This window comes from Pinus tabuliformis, chromosome X (genome assembly GCF_031772625.1).
Source record: "Pinus tabuliformis cultivar Carrire ecotype Pingquan chromosome X, CPIR1, whole genome shotgun sequence".
Taxonomy (NCBI): domain Eukaryota; kingdom Viridiplantae; phylum Streptophyta; class Pinopsida; order Pinales; family Pinaceae; genus Pinus; species Pinus tabuliformis.
Window position 1 is genome coordinate 1,124,389,814 of NC_142308.1, and position 12,521 is coordinate 1,124,402,334.

The window sequence follows — 12,521 nt, forward strand, 5'->3', positions numbered from 1 at the left end:
GTAAGTGACATAAATCCCATTTTCACTAGAAATTTTGGACGAAATTATTTTCTTGCCTTGGTACTCAATTAGCTCATAGCTCATCTTATCATCCTCAATTTGACGGGAACACTGAGATAGTGAACAAATGTTTCGAAGCATATCTTCATTGCTTTGTATCTGATAAACAAACATAATGGGTCAAGTGGTTACCCATGGCTGGATGGTGGTATAACACTTCCTTCCATACTACTACAAAAATGACCCCATTTATGGAACTTTATGGATATCATCCTCCATCCATCACATTATCTTTAAGATGAAATTATAAGGTTCAAGTAGCGGAAGATCACATTGAGCATCAACAACAAGTTATCCAACTCTTAAAGTATAACCTCATTCTGGCACAAAATCGAATGAAACAATAGGTATATCAACATCGTAGTGAAAGAGGTTTTGATGTAGGTGAATGGGTATTTTTATGGCTACAACCATACAAACAAATGTCCCTCAAGCAAGCTAAGAAGGATACTAAATTAGCACCAAAGTACTATGGTCCTTACAAGGTGTTGTAAAAAAATTAGTACTATGGCGTACAAATTGGAGTTTTCTGAATCTTTCCTAGTACACCCAGTTTTCCATGTTTCATGCTTAAAGAAGGTTATCAATGACAAGCACCGAGTTTGAAAAATATTATTAGAACTTGATGAGGAAGGAAACATCATATTGGAGCCAAAAGCTATCATAGAAACAAGAACCCGGCAACTACGAAATCAATCAATTTCAAAGTATCTCATTAAGTGGAAGAATTTACCCGCTGAAGATTCCACATGGGAGGATGATAATTTCATACAAAAGCATCAAGAAATACTCAAGCGTTGAGAACACCACTTTTTTTTGAAGGAGAGGGGAATGTTAGATCCATATAATACTAGTGTAACCCCATTATTATTATTGTTGTGCCCTTAAATTATTTTTGTTATGCAGGATCTAATTATATTGTGAACCCTTAGACCCCTATATATACCAACGAGGTCTTGTCATATGTATCATTTAAGAATTGCTCATTTATGTGATGTAAAAGGAGGTTTCCCTGTCGAAGAGGATTATTTGAAGTCGTTGATATATTTATTATATTTTTTTATATAGTTACATAACACTCACACATAACAAACAATTTGTAAATGAATTCGTAAAAAAGGAATGTGAAAATAAAGAACAGGACATCCTCAAGCATATCAAAGAATGGAGGAGAGATCCCAATAAATTCAAAGTGGAGGCTGAAGATGATCCATAATTATGAATGAACACATCAAAATACATATATAAACATAAATACAAAGATGCAATAGAAATAAAACTTCATTTCATTAGTATCAAAGACTGAAATATGCTTACATACAGAATGGAAATAAACTAGCCTGGGCGATGGTAGCTTTTATCTGAGAAGAGGTGGCGGCTACATGCCTCTAAACTGTGTTACAATGGGGCTCAAGGGAATTTTATTATTGAAAAATAAGGGAAAAACCTAAACAACCAAAACCCTAACCCCATAAGATGAAACACCACGATTTTGTGGGCCCAGTTGGGGTTAGATGGGGAGCCAACTTCTCGGGGTTGTAACTTGGTCACATGATCTCTGTTTGCTGCATACGATACCTTGCTGGAAATATATATCTTATTACTATAGTATTTTTCGTACTCCCATGCTTAGATTGCAAGCCTATTGCAGACCTAAAAAAACACCGTTTAGGGAGTCAAAACAGCTCCAGAAGTCCAGGACCTGAAAAACTACTAAAAATAGTAAATGTTGTTATAATCAAGGAAATAGATGAAACATACTAGAGGTCTAGGTGGATTAGGTGGGTGGTCAGCAATATCCACCCGGATCATACAATCAATAAACTATCAATTCTTTGGCTACTCCTTTTTGTCAAATTGCAACCATGCTTTGAAGGATCTTCACTTTACCAAAAGTGACACAATTCCCTGAAAAATGGGTCCCTATAATAGCTGGAGAAACTAATGGTTTTATTTTTATCGAGGCCCAAATCTTGTCAGATAACTTGTCCAAGCATATACTTCATTAGTGCACTAAATATTCTCCCAAAATATTAATACCCCATTTTATATGTCGACATTTGTCATGGATACCATATGTTTTACTATGAATTTTCTAGCCATGGGTGTAAGTGGACACCTACAAACTATCTTCCAATACACATATATCAAATATTCTTTAGGAAGATAATTATTTCAATACTTTCTACATGATTTGTCACCAAGTTACCATACCTGTCTACAAATCTATTTTCAACGCTCAATCTCCCATAATGTCACCCAATGCAATGGAATGTCTTTATAGAAATGGAGGTTGGTTCGGTGAGGAATTGTTTACCTATGTTAGAGTCTAGAGAATTTATGGCCCTCCTCATGTCCTAGCTCTATATATCCCAAATAAATTATTATGCAGAGAAGTGGCATATCAAACAGTGTCTACAAGGATCACAAAGACTCTTAAAGAGTCAAATAAAAATATATGGCCCGAGTTTCCCTTATCAATTGGCATTTACACCCTCCATATTTATAATCATGCCAAAAAGGAATTGCATCCTTTAGAAGCCTTGAAGCTAGCTAAAATTCCTACAAAGACTCATGACTGCTTTGGTTTAATATTAAAGATTATTACTAGTGTTGGAATTAGAAGATATCATCATGAATCAAATTAGTTTGATGAATTATTTTAGAAGCCTCATCTTATTCAACAATTTCTAGAAGAGATGAAGAATTGACATTGGAGCGATATAAGCAATTCCTGGAATACAAGAACTGCAAAATATAAAACCTCCCTTTTAATATATATCGCAATTTACTTCGGAAGAAGATATCTGAACGAAAGGTAGAGAAACATCTTCTCATCTTGAACATGTTCGAATAACATTTACTCCACAGAGTTTTCCAAAAGAAACTGAAGTATAGATTGTTACAGGAAAACCAAACATGGACAAGGCATGGTAATATTTTGTTGAGATGATTGAAGGTGGAATCAAAGGAAATGATCAAATTATAATACGTGATACACATTCTTTAGTTTCATTTAAACAACAGTCCACACTCGTATCTCCTAACTTATCTCAAATTGCTCTGTCAGATAAAGTAGTCCTAGCCTCAACTCCTATCATTACATGTTTCAATTTGGAAAATATTCCTACATGCTTGACCTCTCTAATTTCTCTCAATATTGAAGAAATACCTCCCATTGGTGTATTTTATAGCCCTCAGTATAAAGCCATCTTTAAAAATGGAAAAAAGAGAGAGAAGCAAATGATCATCAAGTATTAATCTTTGACAATGTTTCTCACTCATCTCATTTAGAATTGGTATGGAAAGGGACTTCTACATTTCGCCTTGAAGAGTTGGGAAGACTCACTCAATACGCAGGGTCTTATGCTTCAAAAAGAACAGATAAATCCATAGAGGTCAAAGAGTTGATTAGAGAAAAGAATGAGAAGTTAAAAATAATATAATAAGATTTTCACAGACCAAGGAATAATTGTTAGCTCAATTTCAAGCAAAGATTAAATAGAGGGACAACAAAATTGCAGAGTTGTAGCAACAAGTAAATAAATCTGCTTCTAATTCCTTAGACCTAAATCAGTTCAAACATGAGGCTTTGTATATGAATAAACAACTCCAATATTGTCAACAAGAGTTTAGTAGCAAGTTAGATATGCTTAAAGAACATGAAATATTGGTTGTTTCTTTCATAGTTGAAGAATATGAGATCAAACATGAATACAATGATGCTAACACTAAAATCACCTAGCTTCTAGAACAGTAGGATGATCCCAAGAGGTTTCGTCCTGATCTTCCCTAGGTGCCTGATTTTCAGAAGATCATAGTCCTACACGCTTGAAAAGATCAAATACGCCTAGTAACAAAAGTTAGCAAAAGAAGCTGAAGCTCATGCAAATTATGTTATTTGTTCTTTGATACAATCATTGAAAGAGGTCCAATTACTGCCAAGTGAAACTGAAGAAAAATTATTGAAGGAAAACAGTTATTGGTAAATTGGCTGGAAGACATGAAAGAATGATGTAACAAAATTATTCAATTACCAAAAGTAGACCTTGAATCTACTTGGGAATTCTTGGTAAAACCTTATGGTCATTTACAAGTTGCAAAGTCTTTGACTAAACAAGTTACTCATTTGCTGCTTCCATTGCAAGTCCAAGTGCTTAACTGTCAAGTGCACATTCGACCATATTCTCAACCTGAGCTGACATCACTTCTAGAAAATCATCAACGATGGCAAACATCTACTGGTTCAACATCTGCTAGTTCCAAATTGAATTGTTAAATTCGAACTCTGTTGTAACCATTTACTATTTGACTCAAAGTTTGTTTTAGTTTTGTTGAGAGAAAATAGGAATTGTGATTATGCCCTCGAAGTTTTAGAAGACTATATAAGGGACTCTTGTGTTCTAATCAAGGGGTTTCAAAATCGATAGAAGAAAGATCCTTGTTGCACTATTGTACATTGCTACTTCTTAATTTGAAGATTTGAACCATTTTGGATTCCATGTCAAAAAGAGGAAAATCGAAATTGGTACTATTATTAATTTTAGACTTTTGATTTATAAGTGGAATCTTGTTTCTTGAATGTTGTGCTTATGTTTCTGGTTCTAGAATGGAACATTGTCACTATTGATGTGTTTTTCTCTTTGACTTTAATCATAGGTAAAACGAGGGCTTCTTATTAAATGTGAATGATTTAATATTAATTTAATTAAATTCATCATCTTAAATTGATTTAATCAACATTATCAGTTGTTGATCTTCATTAAAAACTATTCGTTATCATTTTAGTTCACATCCTTATATTAGCACCCATGTTACTATTATAGTTATTAGTTGATTTATATCTTTGTTTTTTTATCTTGTCACATGTTATCAACCAACTCCCATTCCATATCCAACCCATCTATTTTCTTAAAGTCACCATATGTTGGAGAAATCATTCATTGAGTAACTGGACCCGTCATAACTAGTCGGAACCCCTGACTTCAATAAAAAAAATATCTGATTTGGGACTTTTACCAGATGGTATCCCCAAATATTGATGTGCGAAATTTTGGCCATCAAAACATCCTTAAGTTTTTCAAAGTCCTTGGTTGCTTGTTGAGTCCAAGGAATTTATCCCTTCTTTAATAATGCTATTAGAAGTGTTATTAGTTGAACATAATTATTGACAAACTTGCAGTAATAACTTGTATATTATAAGAATCCTTTAATTTTCTTTAAGGTTTTGGGAATTTTCCATTTCCTCATAGCTTTAATTTTGTTAGGGTTCACTTTGAAACCTTTGTGAGATACAATATGTTGGAAATCGATAGCTTTGGTTAGTATTTTCATCATCAAAATTGAAGAAGAAATTAATTATTTTCCAGCTGTCTAAGTTAGCCTCAGTTGTACAAGTCAACCCCACCACTTGAAAGTTTTTGACCTTAAGGTAAAAACCCTCCTCTTGACTCACATATATATTGGGAATTCATTGACCTCATTTGGCATCATCAACTCACTCATTCATTTGACCAATCAAGGATATATGTTCACACATGCAAGGAGAAATATGGAGGATTGACTTCTACATTGACCAAGTCATTTGAATTTTGTTAACCAACGTTGACTTGATTCGTTTCTCTATCATTTGATTGTGTTATTGATTTAATTTTGAAGGCTGAATTCTCTATGGTTCGTGTTTTGTCTTTGTTGGTTTTAATCCTGTATAGAAATTACCTGCAAACATATTCTTAAAACATAAAAATATACAATGGCGAGAACATAAAATATACACAAAGATTTGCTCCTCGAACCCAAACTGGGAAAACCAGATTGATTTTTCATTATATTCCTTTCAATGTTACAATACATTATATACATGCCAAAACCCCATTCCATTAACCCTGGATTATAACATAACCATAGTTCCCTTGACTAGATCTACAAAATACCATAGCCAAAACCATCATGACTAAAACCTAAAACCATGCGTAAATCCATGGGTAGAATCGCCCACCATCCTTGGGTCCGCATAAAACAAAAAATTCCTGGGGCATTTCCCCTGACTTTGTGATGGGGGGCTACCACCCCCTCGTTGCATCCAATGCAACGTAACAATGCATGGGGCTAGTCGTGGAAATAATATAGCACATATCCAACAATATTTGACAGAAGATTTGTCTTTGTTTTGGTGTGTTGACCACAAGTTAACTACTAAAGTTTGACAAACTTTAACTGTGGAATTGCAGGTCAAATTTCGCCCCTTTTCCCAGTAGCCTTAGGCTGAAATTCAACCCTCTTGTTCAAATTTTGACTTTGAGCAACATGTTGGATTTTTCTCTCTTTTGACTAGTTTTGACTTGGCAATCATTGAGGTCAAATATTGGAATTTTGAATGGAATATTTTGATGTTCAATTGTGTCTCCTTGTGCATGTTTGTCTTCTTAATTTTTTATGTTGTTTGTGTGATAATTTTTGTTGAGTCAACATATTCAGATCTTTTATGTTATGTTAGGTTACTGATCGTTTAGAATTTTGGTGATATATATTTTTTTAATTGCATAAACCATAACAATACTGATTTAACTCCCCTCTCAATGATCTGATTTCCAACAAACTCTTTGCCCAACCAAAGCTTATGATGCACTATGAATTCTCTTGCAACCTAATCACCCTCGAACCCATTTCCAAAGTTGAGGAGGTTCACTCAAGTGATGAAACCGACACTGCCAGTGGAAATAGGGACTCCATAAAACTAATCATCTCCACCCACCATTTGATTATATGACCATTAATCTTCAATTAAGGATTATATAGGTCGGCCACCTCCACCCTTAAGTTAGAAAAACATAGTGGTTCCACCCAGGATTATGAATCCAGAGCCTACTGCAAGAACCAAGATAATAAGCAAAAAAAGATTTTGAATTCTTATTACTAGGAGTCCAAGGAAACAAGCCTCCATCCAAAATATCAAGGAAATCTAGAGAAAACCATCTCCAACCTACATCCCAATGGGAAATACAAAGGTCATTGTTTCTCACTTGAGAGAAATATTCCAAACCTCCACATGCTCAACCAAATTTTTACTTGAGTGCTTTGTAATGCTGATTTTTCCCTCTGCTTCTTCAAAATTGATCTAGACCTTAGATGTACACAATCAAAATCAATGAATGTAATTGCATGACTTACAATGGGCAATGGCTCCTTGGATTTTATTCTGCCTCTTGCGAAATATTCTTTCATTCTTCTCTTCTTGAACTCAATATCCTACCACCCACTGATTTAATTAGACCATCTCTTCTTAACAACTCAATGTCCTACCTCTCATGCTCTACATCTTGCTGCCACAGCTCATGTGCCTGTTCTCTAACAAGCAACGCAATGACAACCATAGGGGAAAGGGAGTCTAAATCCTTCTATGCATGAAATGAAAGGACTGCTCTTAAAATTTTTCATTCTTTTGGTAATATGAATAGGCTAGTTAGTGACATTTCCATTCCTGCCTTTTTGAATGGCATCAAGGAGTCCATGGTTGCAATGGGAGAAAGTAAACAATCCTACAAGATGATCCATAACCAGAGAGGCCACACACATTTTAGTGTCATCTTTGATCATATCCATATGAATTTCCATGTACTTTTTCTTAGCTCCACACAAGTCTTTCAATCTATTTTCATGCCTTGTCATCCAACCTTCCTTTCCAATTTTCTTGACGATAGAGTTTCTATTTTCAAACTAGGAACCAACTGTACAACCTTCATTAGGAAGGCTCGTTGCTCTGGAAAGGTCTTGTTGCACCACTGGTATACTGTAACCCAACACTATAGAACACTTGTGTTCAAAATTCTCCCAAAAATTCTAAGTGAGAGGAAAAACTTTGCCAATGACTGGCCTAATCGATTTAGCATCTTCAATGTAGGCCTTCAACCTTGACTTGTCCAATCCTAATAGCTTGTCCCCATTATCCATTTTCTAGCCATCTTGTGGGTGGTGATTGACATAATAATGGCTGGAAATCCTCCATGGATGGGATGGGGACTAACAAATACTCTCCTATCTTTCGCTTCTCTATCTATGCATCCCCCTTTAGCTACTCACCCCGTTTTTTCCTTTCTGCGTTGATGCTTATGTCTTCCTTCGCCAAATAAATAGAATTGATCCATTTCATTCCTTCTGGTCTTTGTATTTCATTTCGCTCATCATGGTGAAAACAACTCGCTTCTCTTCCAAATTTCACACATCAAATTTCTCCCTTGCATACCAATTCTTCTCTGCCTAGTATGCATGACTTCTAGATTTTTATTTCCTATTTGGCCATAATCCTCTAGGCTAATCAAAGTCATGCCGCATAGCTCCCTATCCCCTAGATTCTTTTGTTTGTTAATTTCTTATTTTAGTGGGTGGTCAACTCACCCTCCCATGCTTCCAGTCACTAATGGCTTTCCCCTTGAATGGCGATGTGTCCATTCAACCATTTTTGCACACCTCTCAGCCTCCATATTGTGAAAAATAATAAAAATCCTAGGCAATAATCCCCCTCAACTATGGAGTATATGTTAACTAAACCCATTTTTTCCCAAATACTTACATTGTTTACAATAATGGAGAAGCAACCAGGGGTTATCACAAATTCCATCTTATCTGTGGACACTAATTTTATGTATTTTCCAAAATGAGAATGTTAGCTTCATGAAGGGAATGTAAGAGGACTTAGAAATATCATACTCCTCCCTAATTTCCCTTCAAGGATCCATATCAATTTTTAGCTTATGGCCATTTCCAATTTTCCAAACAATCCATAGACCCATTAAGGAGAAGTTTCTACCAACACTTTAGAAAACAATAAAGCCTTTAGTATATTTATTAGGAAGTCTATACTAGTTTTCAAAAAACATATTTTGTAAGTACTTAAATTTCAAAACTTTTTCCATAGGATCAAATTATGGGTAGGACTCCAAAGGCTTATGGTTGCTAAGGAGAGCATGAAAATTTAGATGTTTGTTACTCCCCATCCCCCAATTTTTTTTTTGGATAATCCACCTGACTCCATTTGATGAGGGGGATGCCTCCAGAGAGTTTTGAGCTCGACCACATGAATTGAAAAAATAATATTTTTGATTTTTAAAAGAATTATATTGGAACTGCCACATTAGATGTCCAATACACAATATTTCACTCTAAGATTGATTTAAGTAGAGTCAAACATTCCCCTCTTGAGAGTATATGATTTACCCAAAGAGAAACATGTGCTTTAACTTTTTTATACAACCATGTTTACTAAAAGAACTTATACCCATTTATTTTAAGAAAGGATCATACATAAATAAATAAATCTCGAATCCAGATCCTTATGAGGGAATGGAAGGGATTCCTTAAGCCCTATGAGAAAGACTTATGATAGCTAATAGGGAATGACACATGAATTTTTAAAATTGATTTTCATGCATGTTGCTAAACAATAAAGTTACAACCCTTCCTTTAACAAATAGGAGTCTTGAGAGGTCCCTTGCATGATACATAACATGTCATCCACAAAGAGAAAATGAGAGATGGATTCTTGTTCTGATACCTTGACACTTATTAAGCTCCCTTGAGACCTATCTTCATGCACCAACTCACTAAGGGATTCCCCCATAATGAAGAACTAAAAAGGGGCCAGAGGGGATCCTCGTCACAACCCCTAAGAATTTGTCAAGAATCTAGAGGGTGATCCATTAATGAGCACCACAAAAGACAATGATTCTGCATAATCCATTATCTAGTTGATAGTAGGAAGGTGTAGGCCCATATTAATTATAAATAGTCGAAGAAATGCTCGATTAAATTGATCAAAGGATTTTGAGAGGTTGAGATTGATAATTATTGTTGACTAATTGAGCATCTTGAATGAACATAAGGCTTCCAAATATAATGGCATTGCTTCGTGGTTTTTTCTTCTCCTTAAAAACCATATATGTCCTTTTGATATTATGTCACACAAAATGGGTTTAAGTCTTAGAGTAATAATCTTAGCCACCGATTTGTATCTTATGTTACAACATGAAATAGGTTTGTAGCCATTAAAATACACCCCATCTCATTTTTTTGGAACACGTGTTAAAAAGGTAGATTTCAAATATATCAAGACCTTTTTAGAGAGTTGTGACTCACAAACCACTTTTAAAAGATCTACCTTTAAGAGATCATAGAACCCTAAGAAGAATTCCACTATGGGTCCATCGAGTCCCAAGCTCTTACTTTTTTTGTAAGGAGGCTAGGGCCCCCAATACATCTAATTCCAAAACTTCTTCCTTAAAAGCCTTGTTCATAGCATATAAAAAAACTAGCAATAACTTGGAGATAACTTAGAATTTCTTGAATCTGACATCCATTCCATTCCTTGAAGAGAGATTGAATACAACAAACTCCTTCTTCTGGTATATCCTTGAACAAGAGGGCCATTGATTCATTCAATGTCTTAAGCTCCTATATAATTTTCAAATATTTCATATTGTTAGTGTATTAGTGAAAAAAAACCTATTGTTATCTCCTTCCTTGACCCAAATGGCACAACTCTTTATCCCCATGAAATTTATTCCTTTTCCAAAATCGAGTGACAAAGGGATTCCAAAGAGCAAGCTAGGATAAGTCATCGCTTAATAAAGAGCTTGATTCTATTATGCTCCTATACCAATAGGTGTCATATTTCATGATTGACTAGTAAAGTCCCAAATATGTTCATCCTTTCCATGCTGCAAAGGTTCCATATTTTGAAAAAAATAAAAAAATAAAAAAATGAAAAGAGGGTATGCCCTAAAAGAAAGATCAAAGGGCAAAAAGAATGAAATGGTCAAAAGAAAAGAAATGAACCCCAAATGAAGAAGACCAGGAAAATGTGCTAGATCAAAATGCCACTACTATTCTATTTTTCCAAAGAATCTTGTTGTGTGCAATTAGTTGACTCCTGTCACAGTCGATGGATGGCCAAACAGCTTAATCTTGGCCAATTCATGTTTAAATTTCTTGTTTTAGAAATAGAGAACAAAATCTGTCCAAACAGTTCAAGCTTGGCAGATAAGTAGTTAGGTAGAGAAGCAAAGGTGCTCAACAGTTAAATCTGAGCCCGTGGAAGAGATAAGGGCAGACTTAGATAGGATGGCAGTTAAAAGAAAAGAAGAGAGTAAGGGTTTGCTAGTTTAAATGCACCCAAGGAAAAGGAGGAAAAAATGTTAGGTGTAATAGGCTGGGTAGGTAGTTTTGGTGTTGCAGAAGCAGGTTTATGAGTAATTTTGTCTTTGAAAGATAATTCATCTTATTACTATCATAAGTGCCATGGAAACTATGTGGTCACAGATCAAATCAAGCATGTCTAATTTCCCTCCATACTTCTCCCAAAATCACTCACTAACCTCCCCACAAGGATGTTGGGATCTGCTCAATACTCCTAGTTCACTTCATTTCATGAAAAAGACTAAGTGAAACTCTGTTTTACTTAGGATAAAAGAAGCCACATTTCTTGTGTAAAATCCTTACTTTCCCTATAGCCTAAGATCATCACTTAGCACTTCCCATTTCATGAATCACATTAATTACATTTTGACTTTATTATTTAACTCCCTATAGCTATTTCCCCTTTCCCGTATGTTATTAATATATGAAAACCCCAAAATGTTTAATATTCCCCGCCTCGGTTGTAATATCAACCATATCATTATACTTTTGGGAATTAGTGGTTCATCCGGAACCATGTAATAACCCTTTGCGCGCGCGACCATGGGATTTATTTAATCTTTGGTTAAATAAATAACCAGACCCGCAACACCAATAACCAAAGGTCATACCCGCCCACATTAAAAAATATTAAAATCGTGAATGGGCCCCGCGCCATAGCCCTCCGCCAACTCCAATTGCTGCCAACCGTTGGATCTGGGCCTTCCCATCCAACGGCCCAGATCAATATCGCTGCACCCTCCGCGTCCAATGTTTACCGCCCGGGGAACGGTGGTATCACGCCCGTACCATGGGACAGGTGGCGCCTTCCCGCAATGCTCGCTCCCCCTCCACTCAATACCACCTTGGCCCAAAAGTTGTGCGAGCCCAAAACCGCTTACCGCCCCCGCTGCCTCCCCGCTGACGTCATCACCACCTCATCCGTGATGTCATCACCATGTCATCGCCACGTCACCCCGCTACACGACAAAACACCGCGTCATGTTGACGTCATCCAAAAAAGGTGCCAAAAGCCCGCCAAACCAATTTTTGTCAAAAACCCGTGAAAGTGTCGTTTTCATTCATTTCTATTGGTTGCTTTCACGAGACCGGTGCATGCGAATTTCATCGAAGCTGCTACCAGAGCTCCAGTCCGCCACCCCGGCCAGCCTAATCCGGCATCCCACTCTGCAAATTCGTCATCCAAACCTGCAAATTACTCCCGTGCGCGTCCAAAAACACAGGTATTTACCTGTTTCACCTCCCAAAACCATGTTTTTTTTAGCTTTCCT